Below are 20,146 nucleotides of genomic sequence, written 5' to 3'. Positions count from 1 at the left end.
TGGTATAGATCTATTATAAAACAACCCCCCATTAATTGGTAATTTGCTTATTTATTTGTGTATTATTTCCAATTCTTTCTATTCTTCCAGTGTTTTCATGAACATTCTTATTCATTGTTCTTAAGCACTAATACAGTATAAGTATACATGCAAGATAAAAAAAATCTTAGAAAGTAAACGGTTAGGTCAAAGGGTATATACTTAAATTTTTTTTTTTACTAGCTATTGACCAATTACTCTCTGGACACGTTGTGCCAATACACATTCCCCACAATAGTATATGAGTGTTTATTAGTTTTATAACCATTTAAAATGTAAGATTGATTTGAATATGCTGATGCAGAAATAATATTATTTAAGAATGAGTAGGGCAGTCACTATACTATGTATATAACCTTGACTTTGGTTCCTGTAAAATATAATTCACACGATAGTCTTTAATATGCTATATTTATTTAATGCAAATCTCATTTGATTCAAAAAAGCATTTGCTAATTCACATTTGAAAAATCTGAACTGGGCTTTAGCAACACTGCATGGCTCACAGGAAATCAAATGAACAGAATACCTCACTTTGCCTTCCAATGTGACCTACCCAGAAAGCTATATTAAATATATATATTATGTGATAAATGAGATATTTCCTATTTAAAAGTGTCTACCGCACTTCTCCCAGGTTTTGTTGCAATGTAAATTTTGTATTATGGTTCTTACTACATTTTTTTCTTGCAGCTAGATCTTTATTAAAGTCAGTCAAAGGCTGTGCTTTTCATGTTATGAATAGGCGCCATAATAATCTAATGCAGCTACTCCAAAAATCAGATTCATAATTAGCTGAACCAACTGATTGGTATGACTTCCTGGATGCTACTCTTTAGTGCTGAACATTTATTTTGTGCTTGAAGGATTTGTTTGTGTGTTTCCTATGTGTGATGAGAGCTTTTCGATAATTAGCTCCTAAGGGATGTTGTATTCCAATAGTTAAAGAATAATTACAGCCTTATGAAAAGTGAAATGGCCTCGGCTTCCTTTTGTTGTGGTTTAATTGTATGCAACAAGTTCAGAAGGTGTCTCATTTCAAATTGTGATAGTGAAGATGTAGCTTTCATTAAAAAAATGTGAATTTGGTAAAATGGCAAATTGGTATAATTTTTAAAACAAACAAGCAAATCACCCTATTAAAACAAGCCTTGTGCTGTTTCATTAATTCATAATTTTGATTACAAATTAAACTGTGGCGGAGTGAGAAGTTGTAAGGTTATAACTACAATGAGATGGAACTTGATGAAAAATTCACATCAAAAGATGTCAGCCGGGGGAATGACGTTGTCATGGGCTATTAATTAGAGTCAACCACAAAAATGAAGAAAAGTAGAATGGCAGGCTAGCTCTCACAGATCATATGGTTTGAGGCAGAAACGCGAATAAAACACACTTAAACAAATATTTTTTTCTTTAATGCCCTTCCTGTTATTTTTCAAAGTTTTACTTTTGGGGTATTAAAAACATTTTACATCAACGATATTAAGATATTTTTTACTCCAAGGAAACGTGAGTGATAAAGGATGTTACTTTACACAATAAAATAGTATGTTAGTCAGTATTGCTGCGGTAGCACTACATAACAAGGCACTCCAAAACTCAGTGTCTTAAAATAACACACATTGGTTTGTCACCCATGCGTTTGTGGGTTGGTGGCAACCTGCTTTGTGGGTTGGAGTCAGATCTGCTCCCCACATCCTTCTTGGACTAATGGCTACCCCCAACCTCATCACGCAAGGCAGAAGCACAAAGGCCAAGCCAGGATGCACAAGAGACATATAAGGTTTCTGCTAGTCTCATGTCCACCAATCTTCTACTCATCAAAGCAGGTCACAAGGTCTAGCCCAGGATCAATGGGGTGAGAAACATGCAGTGGCTAGAACTCAAGAATGAGAGAAGGAAATATGTGCTAAACAATCATTCACATAGTCACAGTAACATGTGTGGATCATGATAGTTGAGACTATTTCTCCCATTGATAGGATTTAAGAAGATCCTCGGATCTTTTTCCTTTTTTCATCTGTCTTTGATTGCCTTGGGTCATACTTAAATTGGAAAATGTTATAGAAAAAAAAATATATATATATATAATGAGACCATTTTGCTTGCAGTACTAGATGTGGCAGGACATAGTAAAAAAACCACACTTATTGTGAGGCAAGGTTTGGGTCAACGGAAATATGAAGTCAATAGAGGTAAAAGATCATCTTCCATCTGTCCACCTTGAGAATCTTCCAGATCAAATGTGTTATGTGAAAAGTAGACTTGTTCTAAAATGCTAGAACTTTACCTAAACTTACATTGTACCCATGCAAAACCTGTCTTGTTTCAAAGCATTCTGTGGGATTCCTTATCCCAGCATGGATGAAATCACCCACACAGTTGAGGCAGCCTTGTTGGAGCTATGTGCCTTGGAAAAGCTATGTGCCTGGTTGCCCTAAGGTGTGGTTTGGGAAGAGAAATAAAGTTGTAGAACTACCCTGGTTAAGAGAAATCCCTATTGCAGAATCACCAATCTGTTTTCTACTATTTTGAAGCAGATCATGAAGGAATTCCCAGTCATTCTGTGTTCCTTCAGCAAACAACTGGAAGAGATTCGAGATGTCCTCTGTGTAGCCCCTGTTTTTGTCCATCACATAGAGGATGATATTAGCAAAGAAAACTTGCTTGTGAACCTCTTTTTACAAACAGCTATGGCCTCTTGAAAACAGTAAAAACACTGCCTGGAAGAAAATTCACAGTATCTGTGTAGAGCAGCCTCTGCCCCTGCCCTGCCCAGATTTCCTTGGTTCTCACTATCCCCTGCATTCTGATGGCTTCTTGCAGATAATATTTCCCAGTTCCTGCAGTAGGCTCAGCCCATGCACCAGGCAGACCCAAAATGCTGGAAAAGGTAATATCTCCAGGGAGGCAGCCCTTAACCAGTGATGGATGGGAGCTGATGTTTAAGCACCAGAGTTTCCTCTCATCCTTTGCTCGGGACAACTCAAAAGCACATTCTATGCTCTCTTCCAGATTTTCCAGCAGAACTGAGCCCACGTGGCCCACAGCAGCCACCTGCTTGGTAAAGCACTTTTTACTGTCTTCTTTCTGTTCCCTGACTCACTTCCCCACTCCTCTACAGTTGCTTCCTGGGATCATCTCCAAAATAAACTACTTGCACTCAACTCCTCATGTCAGGGACTGTTTCAGGAGAAACCCGACCTAACACACCATGCACCTGAAAAGCTTGACATCTCATCTGCTTTTGCTGCTTGGAAGCTCTGTGCGTGATCCTAACTTGCAGCTTTGTCCAGGCAGTTCCACTAGTGTCAAAACAGTCTGCCAACAGTGCTGAGAGGTGTCTATTCCTCTGCAGGGAAGAGTCTCTATGTCAGAGCCAGGGTCCTGAGTCACCACTGTTCCAGAGGTCTTGTCAGAAAGCAAAAACTGACAGCGAAGACTTTCCCTAATATTTTTAAGTTCCCTCGTTTCTAGGGGCAAGTCTTAATCTGCTCGATTGACCTTGGCACAGAAGATAAGTGTCCATTCTCAGAATGATTAGGGTGAATTTGTTTATCTCTTGGCATTCTTATATTTTTACCAGATGAATGAAATAAATCTAATTCAACACCCTGCCATCCCTATTATGGAAGCTGTTTGCCAAAAGAAAACAAAAACAAAAAACAAAAATCTTTAAGCTCTTTGGGTTTTATATTTTTATTCTGGATGAGGGGCCCGGTGGTGGAGCCACATTTCCTTGGTTTTAAGATACAATCCATTGTAAGATATACCATTACTTTAATAACATTTCTAATTAGGGAGGGGATTCTGCCCACATCAAATGGACTCTAAGAGGCCACCCTTTCTTTGCTCAGAAATGCTAACATGTGCCTTTGGGAACAGAGGAATTATGGGGTGGAACCTGGTCAGTGCTGGTGGAATGACCTCACCGGTACAGTGGACAGTGGCAAATCCTTGTCAGTTCGGGGGCAGGTAGAAGTCATTGTTGGAAATGTACTTTTGAGCAGAGTTAAAGTTTAGTTTTTGCATTATTTGTGCAATCTGTATCTGTTTCCTTTTGAGGGCAGGGTAAAGGTCATTCACTTCTGTCTGGGGAAAAAGGAGTGAAGGACACAAAATGTTTTATGAAAATTGATCTTCTTTTATGGTTATATGAAGGGAATGTCTTTCCAATGAAATAAGTGACTTATATGCACAAGTTTGCATATACTTGCATTTTTCTGAAGTTCATAGATTCCTTTAGATTTTCAAATGGGTTCACAGCCTTCAAAATGTTTTTAAATTTGTAATTACTAATTGAGTCTAATTTCTTTAAAATGATTTTAAATTTTTAATTACTAATTCAGTCAAATTTCTTTATAAACCAAGGCTTGTGGGAGAGTTAAATAATTTTACCCCACCGTAGAACATATAGTGAAGTATCTTTGAAGTTATTTATTTATTTATTTTTTGAGGCGGAGTTTCACTCTTGTTGCCCAGGGTGGAATGCAATGGTGTGATCTTAGTTCACCACAACCTCCGCCTCCTGGGTTCAAGTGTTTCTCCTGCCTCAGCCTCCCAAGTAGCCGGGATTACAGGCATGTGCCACCATGCCAGCTAATTTTGTATTTTTCTTTTTTTCAGTAGAGACAGGGTTTTTCCATGTTGGTCAGGCTGGTCTTGATCTCCCAACATCAGGTGATCTGCCTGCCTCAGCCTCCCAAAATGCTGGGATTACAGGCATGAGCCACCTTGCCCAGCCTGAAGTTATTTTTAAAAGTTTGTTTTGTCATCTGGAAAATGACCAAGTTTCCCTTGCGGTCCAGTCAGCCCTCCATATCCATGGGTTCTACATCCATGGATTCAACCAACTGAAACTCAAAAATATTTCGGAAAAAAGTTACTTCTGTACTGAACATATAGACATTTTTTTCTGTTATTGTTACCTAAGCAATACAGTATAATGGCCGATTACACAGCATTTACTTTGTAGTAAGTGTTACAAGCAACCTGGGGATGATAAAAGTAGACAGAAAGATGCACATAGTTTATATGCAAATGCTACTCCATTTTATATCAGGGACTTGGGCATCCATGGATTTTGGTATTCCGAGGAAGGTCCTGGACCCAATTCCCCACGAATATCAAGGAACAACTATACTGACTTTAGTATTCACTATCCTAAGAATCCTTACAACCTTATTATATAGTGAGGGGGGAAAAGTCCACAATTTGGTTCAATCATTTGCACACTTAGTAAATTAGTAAATTAAGCCTAAAAGGTTCCCCTGTACACGTCTTCTTTGTTCCTTTTGTGTAAATCTCAATTACAGTCTACTTCTTTGTAAACAGTGGATAATCTTGCAGGAATGTTCTCTCCCTGGCTTAGGGATGATTTGCCTCTTCTGTTCAGCGTCCTCCTCACCCCCACCCCCACTCCAAAAGTCTTAACCTATCACCCCTCCTTCAGAACCTATATAATTGTGTGTTCCTTTGTGATGCTAAAAACTAAGCTTTGTTTCTTCAGGCTTTTAGGAGGGACACTTACCTTAATCCTCTTAGGTCTCTGGGTCTTGAAGTGATAGCGCTTGGGATGGTTCAGGTTTCAAGGAGGAGGCTCTCCTGGGACCTGGTTAGGTTGACCTTTCCTGGGTGGGATTCCTGCCCTGTCACCCTTGTGGGGAGCACTTTCAAAAGAGTTTTGGCTTCCATAAGAGCTGCCTGCTTGGATATATACCAAAGGTGCATTTAAAAAGAAGAGAAGGGGAGGGGCGGAGAAGAGAGATGATTCAAATTACAATACCATGTTTCTATTTTTCTACTTTTTAAATACAATTATTTTCCTAATTGTGGAGATTGGAGATGTTTTCCTTCCTTTTTCTTTCCTTCTTTCTTCTTTTCTTTGAGACAAAGTCTTACTCTGTCACCCAGGCTGGAGTGGAGTGGTGCCATCTTGGCTCACTACAGGCTCAAGCTCCTGGGCTCAAGAGATCCTCCCACCTCATCCTCTCAACTAGCTGGGGCCACAGGCAGGTGCCACCATGCCTGGCTAGATTTTGTATTTTTTGTAGAGACGAGGTCTCACTATATTGCCCCGGCTGGTCTCAAACTCCTGGGCTCAAGCAATTCAGCTGCCTCAGCCTCCCAAAGTGCTGGGATTACAGGAATGAGCCAACAAGCCCAGCCTATTTTCCTTTCTTTTAAGGTGTTAGATTCCTGTTTCTTTCATTGAAATATGATATTCCCATTATCAGGCTGTGCATTTGCTACCAAGCTACACAGAGTTTCTGAGCTGGCATTCAAGGCTGTTTATAAGTCCCATATATCTTCCTGTTATTTAGTCAACAAACCAGTCCTGAGCAAGGTGCCTTGATGAAGATCTTCTTCTCCCAGAAGTGTTTATTAAGCACCTGCACTACCCAAGAGGTAGTAATAGGTGCAGTTACTGAGCAAGAGAAATTCAGAAAAGCCAATGCCAAAATTCTCTCTGTGTGATTAGACTCCCTCTGGCTATTATTTGGGATTTAGTGAAACTCTTTTAATACTCAGTAACTGGCCTATCTTCCTAAGAACTAAACCAATGTTTCTTGAAATGGAGTGCTCAGGTCTCCACTGGCATCACAATCATTTAGAGGAACTCATTGAAAATGCAAATTCTCATATCCCAGATCTGCTGAATTAAAATATCTGGGAATGGAGACCAGGAACCTGCATTTCTATCAAAGCTCCCCAGGTGATTCTGTTGCAGCTGAAGTTTGAGAACCACGCTGCCTCTACTTTCCCAAACCCCTTCCCTTTTCAGCTTCTTTGTACCCATTCTAGATACACTCTAGTCCCTTCTTCCTGTCCTAGACAGCAGTGTCCCAGAGATAGGAGGTGCTGCGAACGTCTGTTGATTTTGTCTGTTTGAGGGATGTTGGTTCCTCCCACTTCCGGCAATAGGTCCCAGATTTCCCTCTGGGGAACCAGGCTTTTCCTACTCTCAATCATGTGATCAGACAGGGACCCACAGCCTCACACCTTAGGGGTGGATATATGACTGGGCCTGGCCAACCAGCAGGTCCCCCCAACCTCAGACTCCCAGGATTGGTTCATTGGTAGGCACGTGAAGAAGTTAATCCTAAGAAACACAACCTAGGGCTTTTGTTGGAAAAATTGAGAAAGAGAAAATCTCTTTGTGATGGAAATGCTGGCAACAAGAGTGATGTGAGCCCAGAACTGCTGGGGAGCATGCGGGGTCATCTGGCTACCACGTGGAGAGGTTCCACTCAAGAGTGCCAACAACAAAAGAGACAAACAGAACTGAGAAATGAAAAGGGGTGGGATAAAGTCATGTTGATGATCCTATTTTAGTCCTTGAATTAAGATGTAGTTGAAAGCAAACCTGCCTAGAGGTTTCAATTCACTGAGGTGGTATTTCCCCTTTTCTGCTTCTGCCATGGGTTGACTTGGGTTTCTGACACTCCCCATAGAAAAAGCCCTGTTACAGCCGGGCGCAGTGGCTCGCACCTGTAATCCCAGCACTTTGGGAAGCCAAGGTGGGTGGATTATCTGAGATCAGGAGTTCAGGACCAGCCTGGCCAACATGGTGAAACCCCTTCTCTACTAAAAATACAAAAATTAACTGGGCATGGTGGCGGGCGCCTGTGATCCCAGCTACTAGGGAGGCTGAGACAGGAGAATTGCTTGAATCTGGGAGGTAGAGGTTGCAGGGAGCCAAGATCATGCCATTGTACTCCAGCCTGGGTGATAAGAGCAAAACTCCATCTCAGAAAAAAAGAAAGAAAGAAAGAAAAAAGCCCTGTTTTGAAGAAAAAAATGAAATAACTGACCTCTTCCATGTTCAGCTTTGGTCTGGCTGAAGTCTAAGGCAGGTAGGACTTAGACTCAAAGGTATTCAATAAAAATATATAGGGTGAATGGTCTGGCAGCCCAGGAGTATGGATAATTCTTGGTTGGCTCCAAGAGTCTTAGATTGAGTCAAGGACTGATACATTCTGTAAATTAGTTTTGAGCACATGCTCTATCAAGCATGAGGATTCTTATGGGGGCAATGCGACAGAGTATTTTATTTAGAATTTCATGGAAAATTTCAGACCGTGGTCATTATACCCTTAGCTTGGATAACATATTTTCCCCAGACTTAATAGCTTAGGTGTGACCTGCAGCTGATCGGGAAACTCCAAATCATTATCATCACCCTACATTTCTCCAGCTATTGTGGTGCCTACTTGGATTTAAGGAAAAGAAACAAGTTGGAGTCGTAAGCGTTGGAAGGGGAGTTAATGATTAAGAACAAGGATCTTGAAGTCAGACAGAACCAATTCCAACTCTTGGCTTTATCAATTGCTAGCTACCTAACCGAGACAAGTTGCTTAGAGATTTTGGTTATAATATGGGAATAATAATGGCACCCGAGTGCATAAGTAACTGCAGGAATTAAATGAGATATTGCACATAATCCAACACAATGCCTGGCCCATCGTGATTATCCAATTCACATTAATTCTTATGTTCGATCTCACCATGTGTCTTTCACATTTATGCTACGTTTTTACCATCTGTTGATGTGTTCTGTGTCTCCCCCACACCCTCCTTTCAGCCCAAACGTAAGCTCTTTGTAGTAGGCACATCTGTTAACCAACGATCACTGGTTTTGGGTCTCTTGGCCTCAATTTACCCATCTGAAAATGGAGGCAGTGCAGGGAGAAAGGATATTGTTGGACTAGATGCTCTCTAATGTTTTTACTTCTTCTATTATTTCTTCTCTGATTCCATGAACTATAAGGACTTGGTAACCAACTAACTAGACGTTCCTAGGGAAACACTCAGTTTTGTATTACTTAATCCCCATTTTCATCAAACTACTTTAAAATGTTCTTTTTTCTGCATAAGGAACTACAGGTGTGACTCTATAGGTATGAATTTGGCCAAGAATTAGAATAATTTCCAGTGTATACTTTATCATTTTACCACAAAGTTTATCAACTGGTAGGAATGTTCTTTTGAAGCTTCCAACTTGAGGATAAATTGCATTTTTTAAAAAAACAAAGATTCTCACCATTTTTTTCATTTCTTTGATGCATATAATTCTTTTGACTTCAGCCCATTTCTCATCTTTTGGCAAATGACCAACTCACAGATTCCAAGCAATATTCAGAATGTATTCAGCTAAAACAAATCAAGTCCGACAGTTGTCACAGAAGCATTTAACCAAAATTACTTCAACATTTTAACAATGCTTGACGTTTTCAGGGATGTCTTTGAAGTACAGAGCTCCCAAAATATTTAGTGTTAACAGTTTTAGACAGGTGTTTTGCCAAAGACATGTAAAGATGTGTTGAGTGAAGATTATTATTTTGCAGTGAGTTTAGCCTCTGGAAAAATATTTATGTCTTAATTGGATGGAATTCCACCTGTCATTTTATCAAACACTTTGCTTATGGTCCATTTTGCTTGGAGTCCAAGAAAAATGAAAGTATTTTCGTTGTGAGAATTAATGTGACACATGTTTGGGCTTTGTGAAATCACTGCATTTGTTTGGTGATAATTACAAGAAAGTGTTTCAGGAACTTGAACTAGAGTTTGCAATTAGAATATACAAAATTGTTTTTGAAAGGAAAGCTTAAGAAAGAAGAGGATGATTACAAAATGTTGCGAAGGCCCTTTTATAGCATACCAAAGCATGCTATAAAACTGAAAAATCACTTAATTAAAACTCAAGTGGAAAAAGACCACCAATCCATTTTCTAAGGGCTTCTATCAATTTTAAGAATTACTTTTTTTAGTGTCTGGCACATAGTAGGTTCTCAAAAAAGGGTAGCTTCCTGCCTTTCTCTCCTCTCTTTTCCCTTCTTTCACTTCATTGCCTTTCCCTCTCCAAGCTTTTGGTTATTTACAACTCAATTTTAACAAGAATTACTGAGGATAGAAAACAACTTAGCTGCTTTTCAATCAATCTTTCAATAAGAGCAAGGACACCTTCCTTACTCAGAGAAGTTCTTCATATGAGAGTGGCTGATGAAGGGGTAACGCACTAACTCCATTGTCCAAGAGAAATGAATTTGGTCAACACTTGAGTGGGCTAAGGAGATCTCTTACGTACTTGATATGTTCTATTTAAGGACCAGTATGCATCAAATGTGTCAACTCTGGGCAGATCTCAGTCCTATGGTCACCTTAAAGATGGGCTTCTGAAGGGAGAAGTGGTCACGGGTAAGGTGTTTGAAGTGGGGGACAACGGATTGCTTGTTGGGGTACTTTCTGAACCTCTCACTTTGGGTGTTGTTTTTAAAAATTCTGAACAGTAAGAGGCCCAACTCAAGTTAAAAAGCAAAATCTGGCCAGGTGCAGTGGCTCATGCCTATAATTGCAGCATTTTGGGAGGCCAAGGCAGGAGGATCCCTTGAGCCCAGGAGTTTGAGACCAGCCTGGGCAACATAGGGAGACCCCATTGCCACAATTAAAAAAAAAATATTAGCTGGGCATGGTGGCATGTGCTTGTAGTCCCAGCTACTCGGGAGGCTGAGTTGGGAAGATTGCTTGAGCCCAGGAGGTTGAGGCTGCAGTGAGCCATGATCCTATCACTACACTCTAGCCTGGGCAACAGAGCAAGACCCTATCTCCAAAAAAAAAAAAAAAAAAGCAAAATCTCACTTTGGGGAGGTGGAAATCTAAGGAAACAGAAAACAGAAGAACTGATTCAGAGACTCATTTGGCCTCATAACAGCACCCCATCACATCCTGTATTGCTCCCTGTATTGCTCCCCATAGCCCAGTCATTCTCAGATTGTGCCTAGGTCATGAAATGGAGAAATCATTATTCAACAGGTCTCGCCAGAAGACTTTCCTTGGAGTGAAAATATTGGAAGTGTGCTTGGGTTAGAAACAGACTCCGGAGGGCCCTAGGAAGAGGTGGAAGGTTCTGAGTGAGGCAGAGAAGGTGTTTATCATGGGGGGGAGCCAGGGAGAAATCAAACCATGCATCTAATGAGAAACTGTGGATGATAACATAATTGTCCTGCACATTCCCACCCCCAAATTTTCAGTAAAACTCCTGGACTCATGATGCTTGGTGAAGGTGCTGGTGGAGCCTCCAGTTCCTGCTGGAACAGCTTGTGCGGTCACAGGAATGTGGAGGAAGAGAAATGAAGGGAATAGGGACATTCATAGACTTCATGGCATATTTGCCACAGGCCATGGGATTGGAGTTCAAGATCAGCTGGACCTTAAGGCCTGGGTTCCCACCTGACTGCAGTTGACACACAGTTATTGTAAGGATGGAAGCAGGGAAGCTGCTCCCACACTCTTCTATTAGAGAGTGGGCCTCCAGCTTCTCCTCAACCTGGTCACATTTTTCTCGATGTTCTTTCTTATTCTCTGGTCTCTGGTATTCTCGGGTCCTTTACTGGCCCATACTCATGGATTTTTCCAGCACCATCCCTGGCATTTGTATTGATCGAGGTAACAGTCCAGGGTTTGTTTTGTCCAGTATTTGTGCCCCAATCAGGCCTTGGTGCCCACTGTTAGAATCGTTCACAATTGCCCCTTTGAATTGACTCTCCTGGGTCTGTAATCAATGACTCTTTATTTCCTCAAATAATAAAATATTCATTAGGTAAACCAAAGTTATAACATTGTGTATTATTCAATTTTGTAATGTACATGCTATAAATATATACTGAAACAAACTTTTACTCAATATCTATAGGTTTGTAATTTTTAGAAACAGGATCTCTGATTATTGTCCAGGCTCACTGGCACCTTGAGCTCCTGGGCTCAAGTGATCCTCCTGCCTCAGCCTCCTGAGTAGCTGGGATTACAGACACATGCCACCATCCCCAGCTAAGCTTTGCATTGCTTTGGTAGAGATGGGGTCTTACTATGTTGCCCAGGCCGGTCTTGGATTCCTGGTTTCTTGCAATCTTCCCACCTTGGCCTCCCCAAATGCTGGGATTACAGACATTATCCACTGTGCATGGCCTCAACGCCTGTATTTTTAACTCACCAGTATCTCTTTATCATTGATCTTACCAAAGCATGAGGGAAGAAAGGGGAGGAGCAAGGGGTGAGTGAACTAGGGTGAGGCAGGGATATTAAAGTCCATCCTGGTATGCTTCTTGGTTTGGTTGACCACGACAGGTGGAAACATGTTTGAACAGAAGTCCAGAGGCACTGGACACGGACCTGGTTTAGTTAGCCACACTGTGTTTCACTCATGCCAGCAGCACAGTAATGTGTCAGACTATAGTTAAAAGTATGGACCATGGTGAAAAGCTCAAGCTCGGGATCTGATCCTATCTGTTTCTTCTTAGCTAAGGGACCTGGACCTTGGGGAGACACTTCATCTCACTAATTTCATTGTCTTCATGTGTAAGACTAGGGGAATAATAGTACTAAGCTTATAAGATCATTATGCATTAATATAATTAATTAAAAATGATATTAGTTATTGTCACTAGGGAGAAGCAAAAGGTAATAGAACTGGTTCTTTAGTCACAAATAAAGTATATTAACAGATACAGATAGGTAAACACAGTGACACTATAAACGTTGTTATTAAATGGTGTGGTATACCAAGTGTCTTACAAATACTCTTTGGATCTCTATTTAGTAGAAGGTGAACTTGAAGGACTCTAAAAATCTGTCGGGGAAATATTCCCAATGCAACCTCTGTCTGTGGTCCCAGCCAGCAGCAGTTAATGTTGGATACTGTAAGTTGTTCTGAGCAATGCTTAGTAATATTCTGAGGATGCTGTCATTCTCCCCCTTGTCACCAGCAGTTCTGAAGAGCAAGGCATTTCTGACAATTGGGTTTCCTGGTAATTGGTAGCATTCCCCTTGTTCTTACAGGCAACTAAGCATCCAACACTCTCAGAATGCTGAATAATACAAACAAAGTAAGGCCAAGCCCAGAGATCATCTTGGTGATATTTCAACCTTGGAGTTTCATTCACTAAACAAATTATTTTGCTGTACAAGTCATACTATGAAGTACATTTATTTAGGGTATTTAGGGGGAAAATGTACTGAGAGGCTTGATTATTTTCTCATAATGATGTTCTCAAAACTAAAGTGTTAGCCAATTATTGTTTAAATGTTTGTGAAGAAACTGGATCGGAAAGTTCGTGTTAGAGGAGACCAGAAGGACCGCCTCCTCTTACTGTGGCATTTGACTTTGACCCAGATGTCGGCTGATGTTTTCTGTCTCTTAAGTACCAACATAAATTGGCATGATCCTGGTCCCAAGCATGGAGAGATCCTCCATGGCCCTCCTATTCTTTCAGGGGATTCTGGAAGGTAGGGAGTGGCTAATGGGTTTGTTTTGTTTTGTTTGCTTGTTTGTTTTTTCATTCATTTGTCTGGTTTCTACTTAGTTAGTTCTACTCCGTGGATCCTCTCATCATACTTCTGTGCTGAACGTATCCCAAAATACTTCAGCTATAGGCGTTAGAGTTCTTTTTCTTTTTCATTTTTATTTATTTTTTATTTTTAGTAGAGAAAATGTCTCACAATGTTGCCCAGGCTAATCTCGAACTCCTGGGCTTCAGTGATCTTCCCACCTTGGCCTCCCAAAGCACTGGGATTACAGGCGTGAGCCACTATGCCTGGCCTAGAACTTAGACTTCATGATTTCCACATTAATATCCACTCACATAAACTCACATAGAAGACTTTGCTCAAGTTTGAGAAAAGAGACAGAGAGTGTTTGCATCACAAAAGAGCAGCCACCTTCAAATGGAACATTAGATATTTCTATGCTCAACACCATTGGCCATAAGACGTGCTGACCCCTTCTACTGTTGTCTAGGAGTCAACTCCCCCTCCAATTCTTTTAATAGTTTTATGTAAAGAAATAGAAACTAGAACCAGACCACCTTGACATTGCCATGTAAACTCAGATGAGACACCAGTCTCCTCTCAATCTTTGGATGGGGTGAGGCACTGCATTCATCTAGGTATATTTCAAATAGGTAAACAGGGTCTAGAGACATGAACTCATTTGTGCAGATAAATGTTCTAGTCAGGACCCGATGTTCTATAATACACAGCCTTATTACTGGGCCCCATTATCACTACACATATTTCCATAAATGTAACCTAGTGCACTATCACCAATCCTCAAGTAGTTCAGTGTTTATACACTCAGCACTGAAACCTGAGTGGAGTAAGCTAAGGCATTCTCGATAGATCAGAAGGCACTTGAGAATCTTGCTCTGCTTCAAGGACATTATTGCAAACTCCAATAAAACAAACCTTGGAGGACTGGCTAAGTAAGAACGAGAAGCCATGCTGGGCTCATGGGGGAGGCAGAATTGGGTGAAGCGTGAACACTGCTGTCTTTGTTCCTAGGGAATGTCAATGCAAGGCAGGCAACTCCATTTCACAAACATGCAATGGGTTCCGGCAGGCTCGAAGGGGTTGAAAGAGACCAGGAAGATATGGTCCCCGCTCTCATGGAGTAATATTAGTTTAGTTATGGGGGCCATAGTATCACAAAGAAAAATTAGCATGAATATTCTGATGACTTCAAAGATAGTTATGGTGTCAGGGTAACAAAATGCATAAGCTGGCATCTCCCAGGGATGGGGTGGCCATCACCATCTGAGCAGTGGGCAGGGCTGTCCCAAGCTCCAACAAAGCTCTGCCTGCCTCTCCAGTGTCGTCTCTTACCAAGCTCCCTTTTACTCAGCTGTTCCCAAGTCCTTGGTCTTCCCATTCTTCTTTTGACCTCAGGCCTTTTTCAAATCCTAGTCCCAGAGTCTGGACAATACACTGCCTGCTTCAGCCAACCCTGTCCTCTGTTCCCCTCCACTCCTTCTGGCTTATTCCTGCTCAGTGCTCACAGAGAAACTCCTCCTTCCCCATGGCACCCTTCCCTGAGCATTTCTCCCTCCACCTGCTGCAGCCAGCTATCTCTGTCTCCTTTTCATTTTGCTCCCATTGCACTTAACTCTCCTTCAATTGTCATTATAGTAACTTAATATTGGGGTTTTAAATTTTTCATATATCCCAGAAAAATATCATGTACATTTTTTGGCAGGCTTCTGATTCCTAGCACTAAATACAAGTACGTGTATTGACAGATGCCCAATAAATAGCTGTCAAATGAAAGGACAAAGTTTGGGTGAGCAGAAAGCAATGAGAGATGCATTATAAATGGATACACCTAATAAAACCATATGGATATGGCAATAGGAAAACTGTGCCTTAAAAAAGGGTATTAGCTGGTATCCATGGTTGCAAGCAACAGAAATGGGCAGTAGCTAACTTTAGAAGAAAAGAAATGTATTAGAACCAATATATTGACTCAAGAATCCATGGAGAGTTGAAAACTGGGACCGAATCAAGGGAAATCTATTAAATAACAGTGAAGTACACAGCCAAGGTCATCCCAGAGAACAACCCGGTTGGGATAGCCCACCTGCCGGACTCTCCCAAGTGGCGTTGCTGGATCTCACCCCTCCTGCTGGACGCTCAATGTGATTCTCAGCTGTTGTGCATCTTTGATTCGCTCCTGCAAAACTCCAGATCCAGATGCAGTCCCATTGCCAAGAACTGGAAGAGGGACTATCTTTCTCTTTTACCTTTCACAGTGGGTTGAATGCCCTTCCTCCACCAATGTTTATAAGCTGTGGGATTCTTTCCAACAGGCAGACTATGGATACTGAGAAGATAACTTTAAAACAAATCAAGACAAATGGCAGTGTAGACAGCTAGGGGTTAGAAAGAAAGATATGCTGAGGAAGGGTATTCTAGCAGCATTATCAGCTCGAGTAAAAGCATGGAGGTAGAAAAGTGAAAAACATGTTTGGGATTGGAAGGTAGAAGGGAATGAATAGCAATAAGACTGGAAAGATGAGTTGGTTTCATACAGTCAAGGACATCAAGTTCTAGTTAAGGAGTCTGGCCTTCCCAGCCATTCTCTAGAACCTTAGTATATAGAGGGAACCAGGGCATAGAATGCTGGATGTAAATTTAGAGCATGTGGAAAAAAGCCTGGCATTTTTTTCTTAGCTCTTTCTTTCCCATACAAAGCTATTATTTCAAAAGTTGAAAGACATGCTGGCGTGTAAAAGATGTCTATAAAACGCTGACAAGAGTTGAAAGGTTTCTTTGCTTCAGGGGCTTTGGGCAGGAGTTTCTGTTGGCTTGAAACTTTTATGGACACAAAGGTATTCCAATGCCTATTTATTCTAGCAAATTTTGGAGAAATTCTCCAAGATGTGATACATTTATTGGCAGGGAAGGTAGGAAGCTTCTAGACTGGGCCCCTTCGGTGGATGCGATGAAATGACTTTGAGTCTTTTTCGCACAGTGCATCAGATTTGGGTGGGTCACTTTCTGCTGCTGCGACCTACAGGGAAGCGGGGTGGGTGCTGCTGATGGCTATCAGAGAGGGGGTTTCTCATCCTCTCCCTACATGGCAGTCTTTTGTGTGCTCCGAGGAGAGGGAGCTTCAAGCACAGGGACAAGGTGTGGCTGATGGGGCCCGATAAACCCCACACAAAAAGCCCACTGTAGTGCTGAAAGGGTCTCCAATGTAGCTCTTTAATTTCCTCGCTTGGAAATGTTTCTCCTCTTTTCATCCCCAGCCTTTATCTTAACTTCTAATCGGAGCAAAGCGGCAGCCTTTCAAATTGAACAAATAGGCTCCTCTGCTTGTGACAAGATGTACCTCATTTTCTCGGCAAGCCTTCAGCAAGGTCACACCTTTTTAATTTATTTTCTGTAAGAAAAATCTAGTTGCTGGATAGAACAAGGGCCAGATCTCGCTAGAGGTCATTTCTCAAGCTAGTCATAAAGTAGAATGGGATTAGAGCCGTTTAATATCCTGGCCCTCACCTTCCTGCCTATCATCAGCACTTAGGGAACAAACAGAAGCTTGTCTTGGCAGCAGAGATACTCAACGTGGGTTGGTCTGCCCTCTTATTTTGCTAGGGTATTTTTTCCCTTGTATTTATTTGTATTGCAGACATTGCTTTTACTCTCCAAACGTACATACTTAAAAATTTTAATGAAAGATCATCAATTGGTGTGTGGTTAACATTTTCTAATACAAAGGAAGGGCCAGAAGAGAGTTTCCTTTTCATTTATTTCAGCTCTTCATTAATTTATCTTGCCCACCACCCCAAATTTAGAATTTTTCCCTTAAGATTTTTTTCAAGTCATTAAAAGGTGAGGTAAATGATTTAGAAATAAAGGCAACAACTTCACTGCATATGTTTCAGTTATTGGATAATTTGCTAAAATATCTGGCCAACTTTCTTTTTATTCCCTTAATTCTTTTTGTTTTAGATTAAATAGATTTCTTTTTCTGATAATAAAAATAATTACCATGTACATTCATATATGTAAATATATAGAAAAATGTCTAGAAGGATATATACTAACCTTAAGCTGTAATTACTTCTGTGGAGGTGAATAGGAGAAGAGGGGCTCCATAAATTCACCCATTACTGAATTACTTTACAATGATAATGCATTTATGCTGAAAATCTTAAAGAAAAAATAAACAAAAATACTCTATTTTTGGTAGATAATTGACAGCATGCTAGGAAAAATATCAAATAAATAAAACACATCTATAAGCTAACCTTTCAGGAAAAATTAGTGATGACATTTTGTATTTCTTTCCACACTGTAACCCTGTGTATTTATCTGTCCCTCTCTTCCTTTTGCTATATTATATTATGTGCATTTCTCCATTTTATTAACTAAAAGCATATTCAAGGGCTGCTAGCATTCCATCATGTATGCTTACCTAATGCATTTAGACATGTCAAAACTTGCTTGTTGTTTTCAATTTGTGGCTGTTATTACAGGAAACATTGTAATAAAGATCCTTACATATACACATTTGTGCACATCTCAGACCATTTTATTAGGCTGAAGAAAATTCCTAGAAATAAAGTGACTAGTTCAAAGTAGAGAATACATTCAAGACTATTGATTGAAATATTTTTTAAAATTATGCTATAGGAAGAATACATCCATTTAATTTACTACCAGCAGTATTTCAAAGTGTCTATTATATTTTTTTCTTTCTTGCTGACCCTTTGAATATGGTAAGAGGAAAATAGTGATTAATTGTTTTAATTTGTGTTTTTCAATTATTAGTGATGTTAAACGTTTATCATTAGCTAATTGGTTGTTGGTATTCTCTTGTGAATTGGCTGTTTGGATTTTTTGACTGTTTGTTTAGAAGGGTTTCATTTTTGCTTACTGATTTGTAAACATAGTTTATAGTTTAAAGTTATTAACCCTTTGTATATAAGATATTTTGCATTCTACCTACTTTGACAGCTATCTTTTGATTTTAATTATTTTAAAAATATCACAGGCCAGGCACGGTGGCTCACGCCTGTAATCTCAGCACTTTGGGAGGCAGAGGTGGGCAGATCACAAGGTCAGGAGATGGAGACCATCCTGGCTAACACAGTGAAACCCCGTCTCTACTAAAAATACAAAAAATTAGCCTGGCATGGTGGCGGGCGCCTGTGATCCCAGCTACTAGGGAGGCTGAGACAGGAGAATTGCTTGAATCTGGGAGGTAGAGGTTGCAGGGAGCCAAGATCATGCCATTGTACTCCAGCCTGGGTGATAAGAGCAAAACTCCATCTCAGAAAAAAAGAAAGAAAGAAAGAAAAAAGCCCTGTTTTGAAGAAAAAAATGAAATAACTGACCTCTTCCATGTTCAGCTTTGGTCTGGCTGAAGTCTAAGGCAGGTAGGACTTAGACTCAAAGGTATTCAATAAAAATATATAGGGTGAATGGTCTGGCAGCCCAGGAGTATGGATAATTCTTGGTTGGCTCCAAGAGTCTTAGATTGAGTCAAGGACTGATACATTCTGTAAATTAGTTTTGAGCACATGCTCTATCAAGCATGAGGATTCTTATGGGGGCAATGCGACAGAGTATTTTATTTAGAATTTCATGGAAAATTTCAGACCGTGGTCATTATACCCTTAGCTTGGATAACATATTTTCCCCAGACTTAATAGCTTAGGTGTGACCTGCAGCTGATCGGGAAACTCCAAATCATTATCATCACCCTACATTTCTCCAGCTATTGTGGTGCCTACTTGGATTTAAGGAAAAGAAACAAGTTGGAGTCGTAAGCGTTGGAAGGGGAGTTAATGATTAAGAACAAGGATCTTGAAGTCAGACAGAACCAATTCCAACTCTTGGCTTTATCAATTGCTAGCTACCTAACCGAGACAAGTTGCTTAGAGATTTTGGTTATAATATGGGAATAATAATGGCACCCGAGTGCATAAGTAACTGCAGGAATTAAATGAGATATTGCACATAATCCAACACAATGCCTGGCCCATCGTGATTATCCAATTCACATTAATTCTTATGTTCGATCTCACCATGTGTCTTTCACATTTATGCTACGTTTTTACCATCTGTTGATGTGTTCTGTGTCTCCCCCACACCCTCCTTTCAGCCCAAACGTAAGCTCTTTGTAGTAGGCACATCTGTTAACCAACGATCACTGGTTTTGGGTCTCTTGGCCTCAATTTACCCATCTGAAAATGGAGGCAGTGCAGGGAGAAAGGATATTGTTGGACTAGATGCTCTCTAATGTTTTTACTTCTTCTATTATTTCTTCTCTGATTCCATGAACTATAAGGACTTGGTAACCAACTAACTAGACGTTCCTAGGGAAACACTCAGTTTTGTATTACTTAATCCCCATTTTCATCAAACTACTTTAAAATGTTCTTTTTTCTGCATAAGGAACTACAGGTGTGACTCTATAGGTATGAATTTGGCCAAGAATTAGAATAATTTCCAGTGTATACTTTATCATTTTACCACAAAGTTTATCAACTGGTAGGAATGTTCTTTTGAAGCTTCCAACTTGAGGATAAATTGCATTTTTTAAAAAAACAAAGATTCTCACCATTTTTTTCATTTCTTTGATGCATATAATTCTTTTGACTTCAGCCCATTTCTCATCTTTTGGCAAATGACCAACTCACAGATTCCAAGCAATATTCAGAATGTATTCAGCTAAAACAAATCAAGTCCGACAGTTGTCACAGAAGCATTTAACCAAAATTACTTCAACATTTTAACAATGCTTGACGTTTTCAGGGATGTCTTTGAA

Source organism: Colobus angolensis, unplaced genomic scaffold, assembly GCF_000951035.1.
Source record: "Colobus angolensis palliatus isolate OR3802 unplaced genomic scaffold, Cang.pa_1.0 Scaffold838, whole genome shotgun sequence".
Classification (NCBI taxonomy): Eukaryota; Metazoa; Chordata; class Mammalia; order Primates; family Cercopithecidae; genus Colobus; species Colobus angolensis.
The sequence above is the reverse complement of the archived record's forward strand: the minus strand, read 5'-3'. Positions refer to the sequence as shown.